Here is a 23,798-nt window from a genome sequence, read left to right on the forward strand (position 1 = left end):
GGAAATGCAAGAGGACTCCATAGGAATGAATGCCATTGTGTATTTTTGTCTGTTTCATGGGTTGTGATGAGCAAAGAGTCCATCACTGAATGACCAGTCAATTAGTGGTGTCTGCCTATAGAGATAGGCCAGCCCTCTTAAAACAGAACTTGTCTGTCATCAAAACTAATTTAAAAGTCTTTCCAGCTCAATAAATTTAAAAGAGTCTAAATTTTGCTCCCTTTAATAATTCTGAGTCATCTCAATGCTATGATGAAGCCTCAGATTAGGATTTTTGTAGTGGACCCTAAAGCATTTATCATTCATTATTTTGTATTACAGTTATTTGTTTTTGTGTGTTATATCTCTGACTATAAACTCGATGAGGGAGAGGAAAGTGTCCTATCTAAATATTTTATTCCTCCAACACCTAGCACAGTTCCCTGTAAATAGCAGATGCTTAATTTAGAAAAAAGTGAATTAGAAATGCCAAGAATTTAGGGAGAATCTTAAATGTTTTAAAATGTTAACAGTTAAATGTATGTGTATGTATATACATGCATGTATATGAAAAAGGAAGAGACTAAAACAAGGGAGCAGAATATGCTAAAAATGAATGTAGTACAAAAATAAAAAGCACCAAAATTTTTTTGAAATAACACTTCAGGGAAAGGGAAAAACTAAAGGATAAATTACAAAATGATAAGGGTTTTTTTTGAAGTAAATTTTAAGTTAAAAAAGATCATAGTCTGAGTCTGAATAGATGTAGGATGAAGAACTTTGTTTTCCAAATGTTGTCCTAGGTCACGGTCACCTAAGACAAGAAGGCTCACTTGATATGATCAATCAGCAATTTGAGTTGAAGTTTAAACATGTCAGTTTGGAAATTTGAAGATTTGTTTGTTGTGTGAACTAAGATACATGCATCATTTTGTTGCACAATTTAAAAACACCCACTATGTTTAGTGGGGTCTTTGGGGTATTCCCTTTTCACTTTGATAAGTCACTTCTTCAGAATGACTTGACACGTGAAACTTTTTAGTATTCTCAAATTTAATAACTATCAAGTCTTCACTTAATTCTGTTCTCTGTAGAAAATGGGTCTTCATCAATGCCTATTAAAAGTTTCTTTTAGTCTTATTATTTTATGCAATGCTACACAAATTTAAAAAAAATAGGGTTTTTTTTATAGGCAAAGTCTGGGCTTCCTGTATTATCTTTTAATCAGTATTCTTAGTACCCAATGTACCTGTGGTTGTGTGGTTTGTTATTCATTCTCAAAAAGCACCATGAAATCAGGAAGATAATGACATGATTTGCAATTGACTTTGTTTTGAGTGAAGGAGAGCTGTGGAAAATCACCAGCCTCGTTTTCTCCTCCAGAACCATCTAGGTCTAGTGACCAGATATCCATCAGGACAATTGGAGATGGCCCAGATGCAGTGGGCGACCTTGATCCTTTTAAACTAAGATCTTTTCAGGTTCTCAATTTTGAGTGAGGCAATGCCCATTCAGTGAATAAGCCTCTAGACCTAGTCAAGAGATGGCCCCTTTAATGAAAAAAAAATCAAACTGCGAGGGGAAGAACCTCAGGGTTGCAGGCCAAAGGACCCAAAAAATTAACCATTAAGTGGTAATTGAGCAGGGACTTATTGCTGCCCAGTCCATGAGATCCAGAGAAAGAAATCCAGCCAGCAAACCCCAAGTTAACCATGTAGATTTCAGCCTACAAAATGTAGATTTTTACCTTCTTCGGGCAGAACACCCTCAGGTAAGGGAGAGGAGAGCAGAAGAGGGGAGGTGAGAGGGAAGGGGAGGAGAGGAAAAGCGAATGCGGGGGAAGGAGAAGAGAAGCTGAGTTGCCCAACTGGAACTGGCCAGCTGGGAGGGCTAAATGAATGATACAGGCTCAATAGCTATTCACCCATTTTTCTTAACTTCTTGGTATAGAGAATATAATTTTTGACCCTCAAAAACTTGGAAATTTGCCTTTTAAATCAGTCTCCAAAGCAACTATCTAAATTGTTCTGGCACAGATCAAAGATTATTGGGAAAGAAATGTATTTTATCAATAATTTGACTGTTTCCTAGGGGTGTAGAAAGAGCACCTCAATGAGCAAAAATAACAAAACTTCCTTTATATAGTCAATGCCAGCACCTTTATCTTTTCATTGGGCGTATCAAGCTGTTTGCCATATGGGTGGTATTTAGCCATTTCAGCTGCCCAAGATTGGACTGAATGGCACCCACACACCCAAATGTCTACAGATTTTCTGTCTTCAAACTAAATTGAATAACATTTATTACAATTCCAGATGAAAGGTAAATACTTACTTTTCTCCCATCACACTTAAATGGCATTGACCATGAATTAGTTCAGAAATTCCTTTCTTAATCCACTCATTCTCTTTGACTTTCATTTCTCTCTCTCTCTCTCTCTCTCTCTCTCTCTCTCTCTCTCTCTCTCTCTCTCACACACACACACACACACACACACACACACACACACCTCTATATTTATATAGATAGTAGTATTTTATATATAGATGTACATCTTAAAATATGTGATATCCATTGAAGTATGCATTTTAATATATCATTTCAAAGGAATTCTATATATTCTTAATCTGAAATATCGAAGTGCTTGATTACCTTGCTGATTTTATATGACACTTCCTATTCTTCCTATAGCATTGCTGACAATGATCAACTAAGTGATTTGAACTAAATATCCTAAAGAAAGGCTTTTTAAAGAAAAAAATCTTAATATCTTATGAGGTAGGCTTATATTCTACAATCTCCAAGAATTAATGGAACATATAAGAATTCTTAAAAACCAAGGTATAATGGATATTGATCTTTTGCCCTAAGTCAGTCAAAATGGAACCTTTCACTTAATAAAATCATAGAATATTAGAGTTAGAAGAGATCATTAAGGTGGTCTACTCCAACTTTACTCTCAATCTACAATCCCCATTATTAATCCATGTCCTATGCATTTGATAAATTGTCATCCTTCTCTTGAAAGAAGACTTCCAGTGCAACAAAGGAATTTTTCAGTAGCTCTAATCATTAAGAAACTCTTTCTTATATTAAACTGAAATATTTCTCCTTGTAACTTCCTAGTTCTACCTTCTCAAGGAGCACAGACTGGATATATCCTCTACATCACTACCCTTTAAAAAGTATAAGGTATAAGTATATATATATATATATATATATATATATATATATATATATATATATATATATATATATATATATATATATATATATATATATATATATATATATATATATATATATATATATATATATATACCAGCTAAGCTTTAAGTTTTCTATAGGCTAAATAAAAATGAATGAAAAAGTACATAATGTCCATTTGAGTGTGGACACAAGATATATTCATTGCAGTGTTGAATTTAAATGTTGATTTTTTGAATTCCAAACTTCTATGTTCCCTGTGTTTTCGTCCAGTTTATTTGGCCTTTTTAACTTTCTAGTTTAAGAATATTAAAATGCCATCATTTTGACCTTAAATTTCAACCCACAATTAGCTATTAGAAGGAATATACGTAATATTCTACTTTTTTTTTTTAAAAAAAAGTGTAGCCAGTCTTTGGAATTGTAATAACTAACATTTGGAATTATAGGGAACATGCAAATGTATATAAAGACATCAATAGATATTGAGTCAGTTTACATCATAAATAACAAATGATGAAATAAGCAAGTGCTTATAATCAAGATATGCAAAACAATAAAAAATAGCACCTATTTGTTTTGCCAAATAACTTGAGGACTTGTTGTAACACATGGCGGATGTTTATTACAGTCATGTAGAATGTTCTGGTTTCAAAGATCATTGTAAGTGATGTAACTTGAAAGTGGGAGGCAGAGCTGTGCATCTTGCAACCACCTCAACTGTTGTTTGAGGGGGGGAGAGAGTGAAGGGGAGATGGTATACACAGCATTATGTACTTGCCAAGGTAGCTGTGTTGAGCCACTGTTTGGCCCTGCCAAACTGGGGGTGGTGCATGTAGTATGGTCTGCAAAACAGCAGATGAGGTTGAGTTGGTCCCCATGGAAACCAGACCTCCCATGAAGAAGTAAACATATTTGGTACTTTGGTAATCAGGGACCATCAACAAGTTCTTAAAAAATATTGTAGAGATTCCATCATTAGAAAACAGACATTTAGAGTCAGAATGACTGGATATGATTGCTAATTCTTCCACAGATTTAGTATAAGACTTTGAGCATTATTTTATTCATTATTTTATTACGTGACAATAGTCAAATATGTTAAATGTTAATTATTTCCTCCTAAAATCTGATTCATTCTAGATACTTAGATGAACTTCATTATAAAGTTCTGAAGAATTATTCCTATTCCATCATTTTATACAAAGGTATCTATTCTTTAATATCATATGTTAAAAGCTAATTAATCATAGGGAAAATTTTTATCTAAATAGTCAGTGGTAGGGGAGAGAGAGGGGAAAAATCTCAGTTATATGGTAGTGATTGTAGAACATTGAAAGTAAATAAAATTAATTTTTAAAAATTGAAGAAAAAAGAAAATAACTTTTTGCATAAATTGTATAAGTTGTATCTGTCTAAAAGAATGGAAGATCCATGAGGGTAAGGATTAAAAATGTCTATAAAATGAATGTTAAAAAATGTAACCAAGATGTTTGTGCAATAAACAAGCTTAATCTGAAAAAAAAATAGTCAATGGTATAGTTTGGTTTCCATGTAGATATTATATTCAGGATAAGATAACTCAGATTTTGTCATCTTTCACAATGATCATAGTGGAGTAAAGTTATTAAACTATTCATACCTTTTGACTCAGAAATTATATTCTTGGACTTATCCCCCTAGGTGAAAAAAATGAAAGTTGTGACATATGCCAAAATACTCACTTAAAAATCACTAGTACTCATCATAAGCCAGGAAAAGTAAGGAGAATTCAGAGAAATATGGAGGGATTATCATGAACTGATGCAGATTAAAGAGAATAATGTAAAAGAAATAGCACAAAAAGATATCAGAAGTCAGATCAAATTCAATGATGATTATTCCAATAATTGATGGCAAGAACACCCTTCTTTCTTCTCTGTTAATAAATGGTAAATTATACACAGAACACTAAGTGTTAAGCTAGCCTCAGTCAGTGTAATGAATGGTTTTATTTAACTTTTTTTTAAAGGAAAGTATTATGTGAGCAGGATAGTGATTAAAAACAAGCACCATGTCAAAAATGTATACTAGGTGTTTCTTTTTTTTAAATGATGAGCCAAAGTAGAAGATTAGGGGCAGTCATGTCGTTGAATTCTCTCAACATTCTCTTCCAAACAACCTTAAAATAACTCTTAAAAATAAATATTGGGGTGACAGAGACAACAAAAGGTTAGAGAGAGACATTTTTTTCTGGCCTAAGAAAGCTTAAGAGGTCAGCAAGAAAAGTCTCAATCACCAGGGTGGAGACCTGTCCAGATCTCACACATCCTGTGGCAGCAACAGAAGGCAAAGTAGCAGCAACAACTTTGTGAGTTCTCAGCACAGAAAGAGTAAAGCAATTGAATAACTGGTCAGAAAAAGATTATAGGGGACCCATTGTTGGCACTGGGTACAGCTTGCTCGAATTAACATATCTATTGCCCAAACATGGTTCTGGGTCAAATTTCCAAAGGGGAGAGGAGCACTGGTGGTCAGTCACAAGAGCATGGGCCCTGATCACAGTTCTAAAGCAAGAAGGAGGGCTAGTTCTTGTGACTGCAGGCAATCAGGAGCATTTTCTGGGTAAAGACCAGAGCATAGATCAGGAGAACAATGATTATACCTCATCCAGGATCACACCACCTTGGAAGCACCAAAAATTTACAGACCTGCATGGGAACTGGCTCAAAAATAGTAGCACAAAACTCCTTGGTACAGTGGCTTCCTACCTCAAAGTGAGTAGCGTCCAACTTTAACATAAAGTTCAAAGTCAAGAGATGGGATGGAAAAATGAACAAACAAAACAGAATTTGATCATAAAATGCTACTATAGTGGTAGGAAAGACAAAGACATAAACTCAGAAGAGAACGACAATGTGAAAACAGCTACAAAAAAAAGACCCTCAAAAAAATGTTAATTGGACTCAAATCCCAAAAGAATTCAAGACAGTAAAAGAAAAAGATAAGAATATTATAAAAAAATAAGAAAAATAAATGAGAGTGATGCAAGAAAATTATGCAAAAAGAAATAATAGTTTGGTAAACAAGGCAGAAAACATACTAAAGAAAATAACACCTTAAAATGCATAATTGGCCAAATGATAAAAGAGGGACAGAAATCAACTGAAGAGAAGAACTCTTTAAGAAGCAGAAAAGAACTACTTAAAAAGTAGAACTGGCCAAATGGAAAAAGAAATATAAAACCTCACTGAAGAAAATGATTCCTCAAAAACTAGAATTGGGTATATTGAAGCTAATGACTCCCTGAGACATCAAGAGCAATTATTGCTGGGTATTGCCTTCACTTGAAGAGGACCAAAAATGGTATCACTATGTTGATCTTAAGACACACAAAGTCAAAAGACTGTCAGGGGCTGCTAGGTGTTGCAGTGGATAGAGCACCAATGCAGGAGTCAGGAGGACCTGAGTTCAAATCTCACCTCAGACACTTGACACTCACTAACTGTGTGACCTTGGGCAAGTCATTTAATCCCAATTTCCTCATCCTGAGTCATCTCCAGTCATCCTGATGAATATCTGGTCTTCAGACCCAGATGGCTCTGGAGGAGAAGTGAGGCTGGTGACCTACACAGCTCTCCCTCACTCAAAACAAAGTCAAGTGCAAGTCATGCCATTATTTCTCTGATGGCATGGTGTTCTTCATCAACGAAGGATGAATACACATTTTCACATTAGTCATGTAAAAATTAAAAGCAATGGAAATAGGCATCAGAAAGAAGAAACAAAAAGAAAAAAAGAGCAAATGGTATGCTTTGATCTGCATTCTGACTCCATGGTTCTTTTTCTGGATGTAGACAGCATTTTCCATCATGAGTCTTTTGGAGTTGTTTTAGATCCTTGTATTGATGAAAAGAGCTAAATCTATCGAAGTTAGTTACTGCACATGTTACTGTTACTGTGTACAGTGTTCTCCTGGCTCTGTTCACTTCACTTAGCATCAGTTCATATAAGATTTTTCAGGTTTTTTTGAAGTCTTGCCTTGCTTGCAGTATTTTCTGCTTGATGTAGGAACTCTGGAATTTGTCTATAATACTTTTGGGGAGTTTTCATTTTGATATCTTTTCCAGGAAGTAATCGATAGATTCTTTCAATGCCCATTTTACCTTCTGGATATCAAATATCAAAGCAATTTTCCTTGATAACTTTCTGAAATATAATGTATAGGTTCTTTATTTGATCATTGCTTTCATATAGTACAATAATCCTTAAATTATCTCTCCTCAATCTATTTTTCCAGGTCAGTTCCTTTTCTAATGAGGTGTTTCATATTTTCTTCTGTTTTTCAGTCTTTTGACTTTGTGTATCTTAAGATCAACAGAGTGATGTCATTTTTATCCTCTTCAAGTGAAGGCAACAGCCAACAATAATTGCTCTTGATGTCTCATGGAGTCATTAGCTTCCACATGCCCAATTCTAGTTTTTGAGGAATCATTTTCTTCAGTGTGGTTTTATATTTCTTTTTCTGTTTGGCCAATTCTGCTTTTTAAGTAGTTCTTTTCTATATAAACTTCTTTTAACTTCCCTGATAATGGAAAAGAGGGGGCGGCTAGGCGTTGCAGTGGATAGAGTACCAATGCAAGAGTCAGGAGGACCTGAGTTCAAATCTCACCTCAGACACTTGACACTCACTAGCTGTGTGACCTTGGCCACATCACTTACCCCAATTGCCTCATCCTGGGACATCTCCAGTCATCCTGATGAATATCTGGTCACTGGATTCAGATGGCTCTGGATGAGAAGTGAGGCTGGTTATCTGCACATCCCTCACTCACTCAAAACAAAGTCAAGTGCAAGTCATGGGTACTGTGACTCAAAATCCAGCAATGGGAATATATGTTTAATATGAATATATATGTATAGACTACATCAGACTGCATGCTGTCTTAGGGACAGGGGAGGGGAAGGAAGGGGAGAAAATTTGGAACTCAAAATCTTATCGAAGTGAAAGTTAAAAACTAAAGACACATAAATATTTTAAAAAATTCTGCAAACAGCTAGAAAGAAACAATTCAAATATTGTGAAGCTACAGTCAGGATCACATAAGATTTAACAACTTCCATATTAAAGGAGTCAAGGACTTAGAATAAGACCTTCTGGAAGGCAAAGGAGCTAAGATTACAGCAAAGAATAACCAACCATTCAAAATTGAGTGTAATCCTTTGGGGATCAGGGGAAATGATATTTAATGAAATAGAGGTATTATATTGAAAAAACTAGAATTAAATAGAAAATTTGATATTCAAACAAGACTCAGAAGAAGTATGAAAAAGTAAACATGAAAGAGTAAACATATGAAATCCAATAAAGTTAAGCTGTTTACATTCCTATATGGGAAGATGATAGATATAATTTCTAAGAATTTTATCATTATCAGGGAAGTTAAAAGAAGTTTACGTAGACATAGGGCATAGGTGTGAGTTGACTATTTTGGAATAATCTCAAAAATAAATTAAAAGCCAAGAAATAGAGATTCCCTGGAAGGGGGAAAGAAGAGGTAGAATAGGGAAATTTTTTTCTCACATAAAAGAGGTATGTAAATAAGTGCTTTTACAATGGAGAAAGAAAGCAGGGACAGTGCACAGGAAATTCTTGGACCTCACTCTCATCAGAATTGGTTCAAAGAGGTAAGAATACATATACACACACAATTGTGTATTGAAATGTAACTTACCCAATATGAGGTGAAGGAGATGGAAAGGGGGTAGGAAGATAAAAGGCAGGATAGATCTAGGAAGATAGTGGTTAGAAAGCAAAATAAACTTTTGAGGAGGGACAAGATAAAAAGAGAGAGAAGGGAAGAAAATGGGATGGAGGGAAATACACAGTAATTAATCATAACTGTGAATGTAAAAAAGCTAAAGAAAAAAAGGCAGGAGTAGTAATCATGATCTCACACAAAGTAAAAGCAAAAATGGAACTAATTAAAATAGATAATCAGGGAAACTATGTGTTGCTAAAAGGTACTATAGACAATGAAGTGATAGCAAAAAAAATTTTACAGCAAATTTCATTGATAAAAGCCGCATTTTTAATTATTACTGAGTATAAAGCTGAGTAAAAGATCCATTCCCCAATTGACAAATGGTCAAAGGAATTGAACAAGTAGTTTTCAGAAGAACAAATCAACACTAACTACAGTCCTATAAAATTGCTCTAAATCATTACTGATTGGAGAAATGAAAATTAAAACAACTCAAAACGAACACCTCACATTGATCAGAAATGATCAGTTCTAGGGGGGGTTAAGAGAAATAAAGAACTGCTGGTGAAGTGCTGAACTGATCCAACCATTATAGACCACAACTTGGAACTATGTCCAAAGGGATAACTTTATATCATACACTTTGACCCAGAGATGGTATTACTAGGTCTGTATCCCAAAGAGATCAAAGAAAAGGGAAGAACTCTCATTTGTACAAAAATTATTTATAGCAGCTTTTTTTTGTGGTGTCAAAGAACTGGAAGTTGAAAAGATGCCTATCAAATGGGGAATTGCTTAACATGTTGGGGCATATGATTGTGTTGGAATACTATTCTGCTATAAGAAATTATGAGGGAGGTGGTTTCAGAAAAACGTGGTGAGATCTGTATGAAATGATGCAAAGTAAAGTAAGAAGAACCTAGAGGTCACAATGCACAGTAACAGCAGTTGTATTGATGATCTACTGTGAAAGACTTGGCTACTCTTGTCAATACAATGGTCCAAGACAATTCCAAAGGACTCATGATGAAATAAATGCTATTCACTTTCAGAGAGCAAACTGATTAACTCTAAGGGTAAGTTGAAGTATAATTTTCTCATTTAAAATTTTTTCTCACTTTCTAAGAAATATGGCTAATATGGAAATGTTTTGTGTTATTTCCCATGTATAATTGGTACTATATTGCTTGCCTTTTCAGTGGGAGGGGGTAGGATAGAGAGAATTTGGAACTCAACATTTAAAAGAAAAGAATGTTAAAAGTAAATAAATGATACACTATGTTTTAAAAAAATAAGTCATGTTTATGATAAAATGAACCTAAGCAAGATTATGTCATTTTTGGTGATATTTTTTTCTTTTTCTTTTTAAAGACACAAGCTTCATCATCAGGTCCATAAGCTGTGTTTGAAGGTTTTTCTCGTAATATTTAAGAACTATTTGCAAAGGTGAAGAAATCAAGTTCCTAAAGGTCAAGCATTCTTTAAGTTTGAGAGAGGCTATAGTGAGAAAAATGGTTGAGGAAAATAGAGGTAGCCTGGTACTTTACCCTGTAAATTGTGCTCACTGGTCCTGAAGAGATTTAATAGTCTCTATCATATCAAACGTTCATTTGAGGATCTGAAAAATTAAAATTTAGGATTACTCACTGGGTCTTTGTTAACTCAAAATGTAACAATGAAAAGAAAAAATTTCAATTCATTTACTGAATGTGAAATCTGAAATAAGTCTAAACAGAAATCTAGAGGTGTCCAAATAATAAGATATCTGACATCATCTTGACAAAGTATTCAGTGACTGACTAGATGTTTTTATTGCTTGGGAATTTTATCAGCATAGCTAACAAGAATACAATTACCCTGACTATACATTTACAGATTCCAATGCAATTACCAATGAACACTGTAACAACTGAAGTTTTGTGAATTCAAGGTCTTTAGATGAACTACACTTTAGATTCCTCAGGAATTATTCATATTCCATCAGTTTATAGAGAAAGTTCCTAAATTTTAGTCTACAAAATGATTCATATCTTCTCCTCATAAACTTTTTTTTGTCCCATCATACCATGAATTTTACATAGGTTGGAATTTGCTTCATTCCAGCATACTTGCCAATCTTATATAGCATGTGTAATAAAAAGAATACCTTTAAAATTATTTATAAAAATTGGCACTTGTTTATTGCTAATAATTTATAAATGGCTTCTTGTTGCTATTTATTAAATTTGGACCATGTTATTTTTCTTAAGGGATCTATTCCAATTACCACTGCTGTTACAATGCCTGATGGTGACATTATAGAAAATATTCTTTTAATTATTTTGGTATAAATGTCAATATCATCTTGTACCATGCTCAAATAATACAAATGGCCCAACTTCATAGAAAATATCTTTTCAGTTTTTCTAAAAAAATAGAATATACAGAGAGGTGAATTGGCCCTCATAAATAAATGCATGTCTTTTGCACATATCGTGCTAAAACAAAGGTTTTCCAAATGTCCCACTTTTTAAGGTTCATTTGTAACACCAGAACCCTCTTAGTTGAGGTTCAATATTGGGACAAAACAAGGTACTAGGAATTCACTGAACATTTAACAAAGGAGAGTTATTTTGCCCTGGCACAAGGACATGCACATACAGTAGCATCTAGCTTCTCTGGATGCAGCCTCCCTTATCTCCATCTGTAAATACAACCAGTTAGCAAGTCACTAGGATATGGTAGCAGAGTGGTCTCAGGTACTACAGTTCCACATAGCTGGAACTTTTTATTGTTTCACTACAGGACACTCTATCAGGGAAGCTGGAACCTCTGGAGAATCAAGTTTGAAGGAAATTGCTTCAGGAATATAATAGTTCTGTCACACCCACAAAGTCCAAGACATGGCTGTTGTAAGGGTCAATACTTCAGTAGTATTTCCACTATCAATTATCTCCCACAATATCAGTGTGGATGCTCCTTCACCACTTACAGGTCAAATCAAGTCAACAGGCATTTGTGATGTACTTACAATGTCGTAGGCACTGTGCTAAGCACTGATGTTGGGAGTGGAAGGGAGTGTGTACAATACTTCCCAGATTCAATAGATGGTCTTTCTCCATTGTGGAAAAAAATGCAATATTGGGTGGCCAACTCTTTGTTTATAAGTCTTCGGATTTAGCTACAATGGTCCTAAGAGAACAGACATGCTATCTATTTTTCATACTGCATGTTCAGCTCTCTCAACTTTCCAGGGAGGAATGAAGTGCTGTTGTAAAAAGTTGAAAAATAGTACAAAATTAAAAGTACTTTAGAAATGGAAGTTGTTCCACATACATGTAATCACAGCATAAATAATAAAGGAGATGATATTGACTTTATCTTGAAGAAATTATCACAAGTGGGTTTCCTCTTCTGAATCCCTACACTGATGTGATTGTATTTCCCCCATATATCTTGTATGGTTTTTTTTATTTTATAATCATCTGCATTCATGCATTATCTTCTCTACTAAATTGTTGGCTTCTTTAAAACATGAACCTAATCTCTGTTTACTTTGCATCTCCCTTACCTCATAGCATAAAGCTTACTAATTATAGGGAAGGTACGAAATAAATGTTTGCTACATGAATGGGGCAAGAAATAAATTAATATTTTATGCTTTTAAATTATTAATGGATTATATAAAGTGGGACTGTTCATCATAAGTCACGTTTAATTCTGTTGAAAAATATTTATTAAACAAGTGGACAACATTGTGGTGGATACAACAATTACAAAGACAAAATATACAACCCTTCTCATCAGGAGCATAGAATCTGGTAGAGAAATTGTTAATTTAATATGTTTCTATATTCTACTATCAAACAAGTCTCTTTTGTTCTCCCTTGATTTAAATAAATACTTATTGAATGCTTAGATTATATCTCTCTAGTCCTGCCCTTTTGTATTATGTGTTGTACAACAAAGGAATTACAGCAATCTTTTGAAAAATGGGTGGCAGGAGCAAGTGATGGAAGATGCAAAAGACTAGATTTAGTAAAACAAATGGAAGGTATATTCTGTATTTCTTTATTTCCAATTCCAAGAGCTGAGAAATTATCAAGGTATATAATCAGAGAGAAAGATTTTCCTACAGCTTTACCAAAAAAATATGTTTATAGCACTCATAGTTGATTCAAGAAGCACATATGCACTTCTAGAGATTAAATATTCACCTTATCCTTGGGTTCTTACATAATATTCTTCCTTGGTGCTAGATGGACTCAGTAAGCAATTAGCATAGACATACATATTTACATATATATGTGTGTCTGTATAAAATAGTATAGATTTTAGAGTCTAATAGCCTTTTCATTCAAGGTCGTTAGGATTATGCAAATGAACCAAGATCCTTTCTTGAGCCTCTCAAAACCACCCAGGAGACTGTCTCTTAAAAAAGCAATGCAAAATGAAGATTTTTTTAAGGTAATTCTTCAATTAGATCATTTAAACATACCTCTTGAGGAAAGAGCTTTTGTCCTTGGTTAGTCTTAAATGATCATTTTGTTCACATTCAATGATGAAATAATATCTCTCAAATCCATGACTCTTCAGTGAAGTCACCAAACATCCTCCTACAGTTAAAGTGTTACTTCTTCCTGGTTGCCTGTCTTGAACCACACCCCCATCCCTCCATTGTTTCTTGTTCTTAAAATTATTTCAAATTTCCTTGTTGCATACTTCACATTCACTTATCTATGAACATGTTATATATTTCCTTAGTTGAATATAAATAAGCTCCTTAATTTCAGGATCACTTTTTCCCCCTTGTTTCTTTCTTTCTTTCTTTTTGTCAAATTGGATTGTTAACTAACATACACTGGCCTTACAAAGAGAAGAATATAGCATTGTAAAATGTTTCTAGGGTGAGAATTGAGACTCCAAAGAAAATGGAGCCCCTACCTTTAAAAAACTGACAATTTAGATAAAAAAGGCTAATTAAAATATGTGTGTGTGTATAATACATATGTGTATATGCACTACATATATATATATATAATTTATAAATGACAATTTTTATTTAACAATTGCATGTTACTTTTCAGAGAGACATTGCCATTACTGTCTTACTAAACAAGTATCAATGTGACCAAATATCCAAATAGAATATGACAAATCATTGACAAGCTAGATTGTCCCATTTGCTCTTTGCTATATAAAACATTTTATCTCCCAACTTGTGACTTTGCACAGGCTTTCCCGATGCTTCTGTTTTTATTTCGCACTCTCTTCTTAGAATCCTTTTTTTTCCAAGGTTTAGGTCAATTATATGAGGTACATATATATAAATTACATGGGGTCTTTCCTGATGCCCTGCACTCAATTACTTTGTATGTGTATACATACACATATGTGTATACATACACATACACATACATACGTGTGTATATATGTATACACACATATATGTATATGTGTGCGTATATATATATGTATATATAATTGAATTGTACTTATACATGTTCTCCATCTCCTCCCTTCCCGCTCCCACTCCTCTCAGAGAAGGAATTGTTTTGGTTTTCTTTGTATTTTCCCATCCCCATTCCCTCCTCCCAGAATACCTGACACATTTTAGGTACTTCATAAATGCTCACTAAATGAATGAATCTATGTTCACCACCAAAGATATTATATTTACTTAGAATGAAGAGGGAGCTGTCCATGAAGAGGTAACTGTCCTCCTTGCCAAGTTAAACCCCTCTACATGCACAAGTAATTCTATTCTGACTCACCTTCTCTAGATTGTTTTCTCAATTATTTTTCTCTCACTTATCTTTAATCTCTATCTATTCACTGGCTATCTTTCTACTAGTAGCCTGAAATCTATCTATCTATCTATCTATCTATCTATCTATCTATCTATCTATCTATCTATCTATCTATCTATCTATGTCTCTTCCATCCTTAAAAAGTCCTCTCATAATCTCTCCATCCCACTAACTATCGTCCTATATTTCTCCTCCTCTTTGTAGATAAACAACTTGAGAAAACTCTACAACAGGGAAATGCCCTCACTTACTTCACAGTTATTATTTCTTTTCTGTAGTCTCATTTCCAGTCTCATCATTCAACTCAAACTGCTCTCTCGAGTGACCAATGATATTTTAATTACCAAATCAAATAGCCTTTTCATCTTTCTTGACTTCTCTATAGTCTTTAACACTAATAGCCACCCTCATCCAGTCCCTTCTGCCCTGCCCCTTCTTCTCCCTCTAAAGGAAGGTAAATTTGGATGGCCAGAGGATACCCAGTTAACTTGGGGTTTACCAGTCGGATTCCTTCCCTCCTTCCTTTCTCCCTTCCTCCCTTCCTTGCTTTCTTGTCTTTGCCAAAACCTTAAAGGCAGTGCCCTGTGAAGCCCATATGTTGCACAATAATGGGTCCCTGCCCAAACTTCACTAGAGGGCTCTTTTTGGGACACTCCTGGCTTCAGAATGTTTATCAATAGTAACTGTTACTCTTTCCCTCCCAGCTCCATTTACTTATTTTTTTTCTTTCTTTTGCTTATTAAAGGGGCCATTCCCTGTTTACTTCTTAAAAAGGCCTATTCACTGAATGGGCATTACCTCACTCTAAGTGAGTACCTAAATAGGCCAAGGTCTCCCAGTGCATCCTGGGCCTTCTCCAGTCATCCTGATGAATATCTGGTCACTGGATTCAGGTGACCCAGGAGGGGAAGTGAAGCTGATGACTTTGCACAGCCCTCCCTCCAAGTCATGACATCATTCCCTGATGTCATGGACTTAAAACGAAGGACAAACAGACAGATCTTCTCTCTAGGCTTTTGTAGCAGTGATTTCTAGTTCTCCTCCTAATTTACTTCTGCTCATTGTTCTTTCCTGGATTATTATCATCAAGGCAGTCCCTTTTAACTTCGGATATCTTCCAAAGTTGTGTCTTGGGCTCTCTTCTCCCACTAATCTGTTTTATTGGTTGTTCTTATCATATACCTTGGTTTTAATTATCATGGCTATTCATTTATCCAGAGCTAATCTCTCTTCTGACCTCCAATTAATACATGAGATAATAAACACTGGTTAAGTGCCTGCTATTGTCAGACACTGTGCTAAGTGTTTAGGATACAAAAGGAGGCAAAAAAACAAAAAACAAAAAACTGTCTCTGCTGTCAAAAAGTCTAATGAGGGAAAACATGCAAACAACTACTTAGAAACATGTCACATTCAGAATAACTTGCAGATAATGAATAAAGTATTTTAGCTGTGACTCAAAGGAAATGAGGGATACTAGGAGATAGAGATGAGGAGAAAGACCCTAGGTATGTAGGGACAGCCAGTGAAAATGCCTAGAGTCAGGAAACGGTTCAAGGAACAGCAAAGAGTCCAGTGTCACTGAATTTCAGGATACGTAGGTAAGATAGGACCAGCATTTTTCAAACACAACTTCTTTCCTCCTTTTCCTTCCGTTGAGTAATCCCAGATTAGATACGGAGTTAAGCAGTTGGAAAAAGTAAGGAGTTGAAGATGACATCTAGGAGACAAAACTGGATGACTGGGAGGAAATGGGTATTTTCAACAGCAATAAGGAAGTTCAGAAGAGAGGAGGGTGTGGGAAGAAAGATAATGCATTCAGTTTTGGATATGTTGAGTTTAAAATGTCTATGACACCCAGATCAGGCTGTCCAATAGGCAGTTTAGAGACATGAAACTGGAAGTCAGAAAAGAGGTTAGGGCTCTGAGAATCATCTGCTTGGAGATGACAATTGAATCCATGGGAACTGAAGAGGTAATCAAGTGAAATGGTATCAAGGGAGAAGAGGAGAGGGCCCAGGAGAGAGGCCTATGGGACACATTAATAGTTAGGTTAGCCAGCATGTCCTGGATAAGCATTCAGCAATTGAGACTGAAAAGGAGTGGTTAGACAGGTAGGAGGAGAGTACTAAGAAAGCAGTGTCAACAAAAACCTAGAGAGAAAATAGTAACAAGGAGAAGACGGCAATCACCTGCATCAAAAGCTGCAGATAGATCGGGAAGAATGAGACTTATGAAAAGACCATTAGAACCGGCAGTGAAAATACCATTAGTAACTTTGGGGACAGCAGTTTCTATTGAGGTATAAAGTCAGAGACTAGACTGTAGAGTTAAGAAAAGAATGAGAGGAAAGGGAAGGGAGGCACCTAATGCCAATGACCTTCTCAAGGAGTTAGCTACAGAAGGGAGGAGAGATATGACAAAATTTAGCAAGAATAGATGAAATGAGTTTGTTTGTTTTTTTTTTTTTGAGAGGGAGGGTTGAGGATGAGGGAGACATAGGTGTGTTTGTAGGCAGTAGGTAAGCAGTCAGTACAGAGAGATTGAAAATAAGTCAGACAGTGGGATGATAGAAGGGGCAATCTACTGGAGAAGGCAGGATGGAATGGACTCAATTTTACATATAGAGAGATTTTCCTTGGCAAAGAGAAGGGCTACTTCATTATGTGATGCAGGAGTGATAATGAAAATAGTGGAAGAGGACATATCAAAGAAGGTGTCCCTGACTAGAGGTCTAGAGGCAGCTATGTGGCACCATAGATAAAACTCTGGGCCTAGAGTCAGGAAAATCTGAGTTGAAATCAAGCTCAAATATGTACTTGTTGTGTGACCCTGGACAAGTCACTTAAACTTTGTCTACTTCATTTCCCTTAACTGTAAAAATAGGATAATAATAGCACCTATCACACATGGTCATTACAAGAATCAAACGAGATAATATTTCTGAAGCACTTAACACAGTGTTTGGCACATCCTTCTAATTGGTTATTAGACATATTGAATATGGGTATCATGCAGACATCTTAAACTGAATGTGCCCAAAGCTGAACTTTCCCCTCCTCCCAACTTCACTTTTACTCTTAAAGGTATCAACATCTTCCTAGTCACAACCTCAAAACATAAATTTCATCCTCAATTTCTCACTGTCACTCATCATATCTAATTTGATATGAAGTTCTATTAATCCTATCTTCCAAATATTCCTTCTCCTACATGTCTCCTTCTCGCATTAAAGATACTGCCACTACCCTAGTATAGGCCACCATTACCTCATGCCTGAATTCTTTCAGTAACCTTCTGGTTGGTCTCAGTAGCTCAAGTCTTTCCCTATTAAGTTCATCTTCCAATCAGATGCCAAAATGGCATTACTAAATCACAGATTTGATCATTGTATCTTTCTCTCTGTTCAATAAACTCCAGTGGTTCTCTGTTCCCTCCATAATCAAATCTAAAATCCTCTGTTTGGCTTTTAAAACTTCTCATAACCTAACCCCTTCTTATTTTTCTAGACTTATATTTTACTCCCTTCCATGAACTCTATAATCCAATGGCCTCCTTTGCTGTTTCTTGCATAGACACTCCATCTCTTGACTGAGAATTTTGACTGTCTCCTCTCCTTGCCTGGAATTGTCTCCCTCCTTATCTCCATCTCTTTTCTTCCTTGATTTCCTTCAAGTCTCACCTCCCACAAGAAGTCTTTCTTGATCCTCTTTAATGCCTTCTCATTGGAATTATCTTTAAATTGTCCTCTATGTAGCTTGTTAGTAAGTAATTGTGATATATTACCACCCCCTTGAGACTAGAGAGTATTTTTGCCTTTGTATACCTTAAGTGCAATGCCCACCACATAGTAAGAACTTAATAAATTCCTGTTGACTTGACTGAACTTCAGCATGATTCCTTATTTTCCCACTAGAATGTAAGCTCCATGTGAAATTCCAATACCAGTGCAGTGATTGGCATATAATAGGTGTAAAGATATTAATAGAATGAGATTCTAATGAAACACTCCCCTGAAAAGGATGAGCCAGGGCTCATCAACCTGACTCCTGAAGGGTGGGTAGAACATGCATCTGAGAAAGGGGAAAGTATCAATTTTTACTGACATTAGAGTGTGTCCATTAAATTAGTTATGCCAATTGACTGAGCCAGGGTTCCCAGAAAGATTAACAAAGTGGAAGTCAAGAACAGCAGAAAAGTGAAGCAGGAATACAAATGTCAAAAGAAAAATAAAATAGAATTATTCTACTTAGGAAAATCCAGGATACCTGAATATTAGCAATTAATGAAAGAAACTGTTAATATTGAGGTAGAAAGAAAAAAGCAAGCACTTGGGAACAAAAGTAATCATATAGTCAACACTATCAGCTATACTTCACACTTTGGTGAGAGTAATTCATAACTACTCCATGAAGTTTGTGGCACAGATGGTTTATATACAAAGGGTTTGTTTTCTTTTGAACCATTGGCCTTGATGTTACTAGGGCAGGCACTTGTAGTGATTGTATTGATAATGCAATTTTGCTTATTGATAGTGTAATTTTGTTTCTTAATGGAAAGATCTTTCCCATTCATTAATAGGTCCATATGACCTGTTTAAATCACGTAGAAGCCAAAGTCACATCTGGTGGGAGGAGTGTGCTGAATGGGTAGAACAGGTAGCATTTAGCAGGAAGAGAGAGAGCTAGAGCAGAGTGGAGAGAAAATTTGGTCAGAGCAGTCAGAACTGAGAGAGAGAAAAGCATGCTGCTGGCTAGTGTGAGTGAGAGAGCTTGTCTGTGCTTTTGTTTAAGGGAGCCCGTTTGTGATTTGTTTGAGGGAGCTGGTTTGTGAGAAGCCAAGCAGAAGGAAGGCTTGGGAATGGTATTGCCCTCTACATTGTTATTGTGTATAGAATTCTTTGTTACTATGATGGATTTGGCTTTCTGGTGTTGGCTTTCTGATGTGTGAATAAAAATGTTTTGGTTCTGTCTTCCATGTGGAGAGTCTGTTATATTTTGCAATTCAGAATTGGTTGGTACTACATTGATTTACAAATGTGAGAGTTGACTAAGTTTATGGAATAAGGGGATTTACAATTTCTTGCTATGTAAGTTTTTGTGTTTCCCTGGGTTTTCATAGCATCTAGTCTGGGCCCAGAAAGGTCAGATACCTTTGAGGAGAGAGTTCCATTGTTCTGTGTTCTTCCATGGGAAGAAGGAACAAAACAAGATGCCAACAAAAGGTGGTCATACCATGTAAGAATGGTAGTTAGAGATGAAAGCTAGGCCAAGATTCTACTAGCTTAGTGCAGACCTAATAGTATGTCTCTGAAGCTTTCTCTAATTCCATTCTCAAGATTCTGCAAATGGGAAAGAAACAGCAATTTTAAATGGAGCTCTACCAAGAAGGCCAGAAAACAGCTTATTTTGCTGGAAAAGTTCATGTGGGTAGTAGCAGGGAGATGGCTTACTCAAGAAATGGCACAGCAATGGCCTGAGCCTAATGACCTTGAAGTTACATGACCTTTAGTGGTCCAGGAGATCAAAGACCAGTTGGTGAGACTGGTAAAATCTGAAGGTCAACGATAACCATTACATTTGTTCAATTCATTTGTTTCTGATAAACCAGAACAAATCAGGTAGGACTAGGGTAAAAGGAACAATTTCAGAGGTCTAACTCACTGAAAACTTCAGGAAGATATTGATTACTATAATTTTTTTTTCTAGGTTGGAAGGTGAAAGGAGAAATATTTCAGGTGAAGTGGTACAACTGTTATTTTGCATCTGATTTCTTTGGGGAAGAAAATTATCTTTTGTACTGGAAAAAATAACATGAAAATAGAAACTAAGGAATTAATAGCTTGAAGAGATAAGGAGACAATAAAAGAACCTTGATGAGTTGAAATCACCAGACACAAACCAACCATATAGCCTAGGATACTGAAGGAATTAGCAGCTGTGATTATTGAGTCTACAAGACATTTGGAAAGCTCTCTGGTAGAAGAGGGTTAGATTCCTTCATTTTGGCTCCAGAAGGCAGAATTTCAAAAAGGCAGATTTACAATTGAATCCATCATATGCTTTCTATATCTTTCTGAACTTTAATCTCTTTTCATCTAAATCTAAATCCCTTTTCATCTAAAAGTTCCTGCAGGTCCTTCCTTGCCTTCAAGCCATTGTCATAGGTACTATCAAAGATACTGTCACTCCAGTGTCCTTGCCAAGAACACCACAAAAGGGGACTTGACTGAAATGACTGAAACAACTGAACAACAATAACAACAAATGTTGGGGGCAGCTAGGTGCCAAAGTGGGTAGAGCACTGGACCTGGAGTCAGGAAGGTGTGAGTTCAAATTCAGCATCAGATGCTTACTAGCTGTGTGACCCTGGGAAAGTCACTTCACCTTATTTACCTCAGTTTCATCTGTAAAATGAGAAGGAGAAGGAAATGGCAAACCACTCCAGTATCTTTACCAAAGAAGACCCTCAAATGAGTCACAAAGAGTCATACACAATTGAAAAATAATAGCAACTATCATAGCACAATCACACTGTTCTCCCTTTTGCTGCTAAGGAGCAATACCTACTTGCTGTACCACTGACTAACTCATAAATCCCTGACATTCTGGCTTCTGAGCCTACCACTCTTACTGAAACTTTCCTTTTAAAGGTTACCAACGTTCTCTTGACTGCCAGATCTAATAGTCCTTCTCATCTCCCATTTTGGTTAACCTTTCTCCAGCTTTGGCCAATGTCAACCACACCCACCTCTCTGCCCTTGACTTCCATGACATTACCCTTGTCTGGTTTTCTTCTTTCATGCCTGAGAGTCTCTCCTCAGTTTTATTTGCTTGTCTGACATGAATCTCCTGGATAAAATGTCACACTATCCTATGAAGTTCTGTCATCTGTTCTATTCTCTCTCTACACTTTCTCTTGGTGATTTTTTTTTTCCACTCCTGGGGACTCATTTAACATCTCTATGCAAATGACTCTCACATTTATATTTTGGGCACTATTTTTCCTAAACTCGACACTTAACAACTTACCGCTGAAAACCTCTTCTTGGATGTCCTGTTAGCAAATTAAATTCAACAAAACCAAATCCGAACTCATAATATTTCTCCCTAAATCTATCCCTCCTTTTGGTTTCTTGATTTCTGTTGAATACAAAACATTTGAATCATTTCTGACCCTTATAGCCCTCTCATGTCTACTTCATGTCCAACTGATTGCCCAGTCCTGCCAATTTTACAACATACCTTTCTCTCCACTCACGCTTTCACTCAGGCCCTCAGCATTACAAACTTGAACTTTTTAATATTCTCCTAATTGGTCTCTCTGTCAATTGTTTTCTTCTCTTTTATCCATTCTTTACATATTGTAGATGCAAAAAAATGAGTTTTGTAACATATATTTATTGTAATATAATTCATTTGCTCATAAAAATATTAAGGGCTTCCCAGTGTCACTAGTACATGAACACAGACTCCTTAGCCTGGCATTTAAAAGCCTCCAAGTCTGACTTCAACCTACTTTTTCATCTTTACTAGGTTACTTCTCCTTCATGTAGTCTACAGCCATGCTAGACTATCAGCTATTTTCCACACTTGTCACCCATTTTTATGCATTTACACACACCATTCCTCATGTCTAGAATCCATCCCTCCTTATAATTGCCTGTCAGATTCCTTATCTTCTTTCAAAGTTCAGCTTACTTGCCACCTGCTACATGTAGTTTTCTCTTACTTTAGAGCTGAACTAGCTTACAGCCTACATTTTCTAGGTCTATCCTTGGAATATGTAGTCCTTACCTTGTCTCATACTTATCTTTATACAGTACATAGTGTTTTCTCTCCAATAAGAACCTTGGGATCTGGGACTATTTGATTTTTATCTTTATACTTTAGAGCTTTGTAGGAAATAGATGCTTAATAAATTTTGCTTAATTAAACTGAGTTTGAAATTTAAGAAACTTAAAAGGACATTGCATATTTTCCCATCTTTGCTATTTTATAATCCTTTACGCTTCCTTGTGAGAGGCATTGTGGTATAATGGATAGAGAGCTACATTCAGAGTCTGAAAGTAGGGTCAAGTCCTGTCTGTGACATATAATAGCAATGTTACTCTGGAAAAATTGCTTTGCCTATTAGTGTCCCAGATACTGATTGGCAGTGATGACTAAAATGTTCACACTGAGGATTCACATTAGGTTGTAAACAGAAAGAGCCATCAAAGAGTCATCATTCTATCAGAATTAAAGCATCACAAAATTCACAATTTGGAAGGGACCTTAGTGGTCCTCTAGTCTAGACCTTACTCCAAGTAAAAACCATACCTATACCATTCCCTCCAGAACCAATAGGAAATTATACAACCATCACATGATTGAGCAGGTAAGTGGTACAGTGGATAGAACATTGGGCCTGGAGTCAGGAAGACCTGAGTTCAAATATGACCTCAGGCAACTTACCAGCTGTGTGAAGACAAATGACTTAACTCTGTTTACCTCAGTTTCCTCATTAGTAAAAAATGGCCTGGAGAAGGAGAAGGCAAAACCACATGAAGTATCTTTATGAAGAAAACTCCAAGTGAGATCACAAAGAGCTGAACATGACTGAATACTAAACTTCAATGAAAGGGAACTCACTATTTCTAGATATCTCTAATAATTAAGAAGACAAAATATAACCCACACCCATAACTCCTACTCATTGGTGCTATTTCTTCCCACTGAGGTCAAGAGAAGAAAATGTATAACTTTACATGCGAAAACCCTCCAATTTGGGATATATCCAGCATGTCAATTCAATAATACAAAAAAAGATTTAAGAAACCAGCACTGTACTACATACTAAGAATATAAAGACTGAAAATAAACAAACTCTTACCTTCAAGGAGCTTGCATTGTACTTAAGGAAGCAACATGTACACAGCTAAATAAATGCAATTTAGAGGGGTGGAGAACAATCAGGAACTTCCTCCTGAAGGAAGTGACACTTGAGGTAAGTCTTGAAGGGAGCTAGAAATGACAAGAGACAGAGGTGAGATTAAATATGTTCCATTTGGTCATTTTTTAAAATATAAAAATGGAAT

General features: G+C 35.8%; 3 long non-coding RNA genes across 4 annotated transcripts in view; 2 read left to right on the top strand and 1 right to left on the bottom strand.

Annotated features, from left to right (window-relative positions):
- LOC140512507 (uncharacterized) overlaps positions 1 to 23,798 on the top strand; it is a 204,353-nt gene that overhangs the window by 152,936 nt on the left and 27,619 nt on the right. The window lies entirely within an intron of this gene.
- LOC140512508 (uncharacterized) overlaps positions 1 to 23,798 on the bottom strand; it is a 60,948-nt gene that overhangs the window by 2,741 nt on the left and 34,409 nt on the right. For both annotated transcript variants that reach the window (XR_011969781.1, XR_011969782.1), the window contains exons 2-3: positions 23,594 to 23,724; positions 10,478 to 10,548 (exon numbers count right to left, since the gene is read on the bottom strand). This is a non-coding gene — a long non-coding RNA (uncharacterized lncRNA). The remainder of the gene's footprint in view (positions 1 to 10,477; positions 10,549 to 23,593; positions 23,725 to 23,798) is intronic.
- Positions 3,315 to 12,834, top strand: LOC140512511 (uncharacterized). Its single transcript, XR_011969784.1, has 2 exons — positions 3,315 to 4,394; positions 10,302 to 12,834. It is a non-coding gene; the product is annotated as an uncharacterized lncRNA (long non-coding RNA).

The sequence above is a fragment of the Notamacropus eugenii genome, chromosome 6 (genome assembly GCF_028372415.1).
Source record: "Notamacropus eugenii isolate mMacEug1 chromosome 6, mMacEug1.pri_v2, whole genome shotgun sequence".
In the NCBI taxonomy this organism is placed as follows: Eukaryota; Metazoa; Chordata; class Mammalia; order Diprotodontia; family Macropodidae; genus Notamacropus; species Notamacropus eugenii.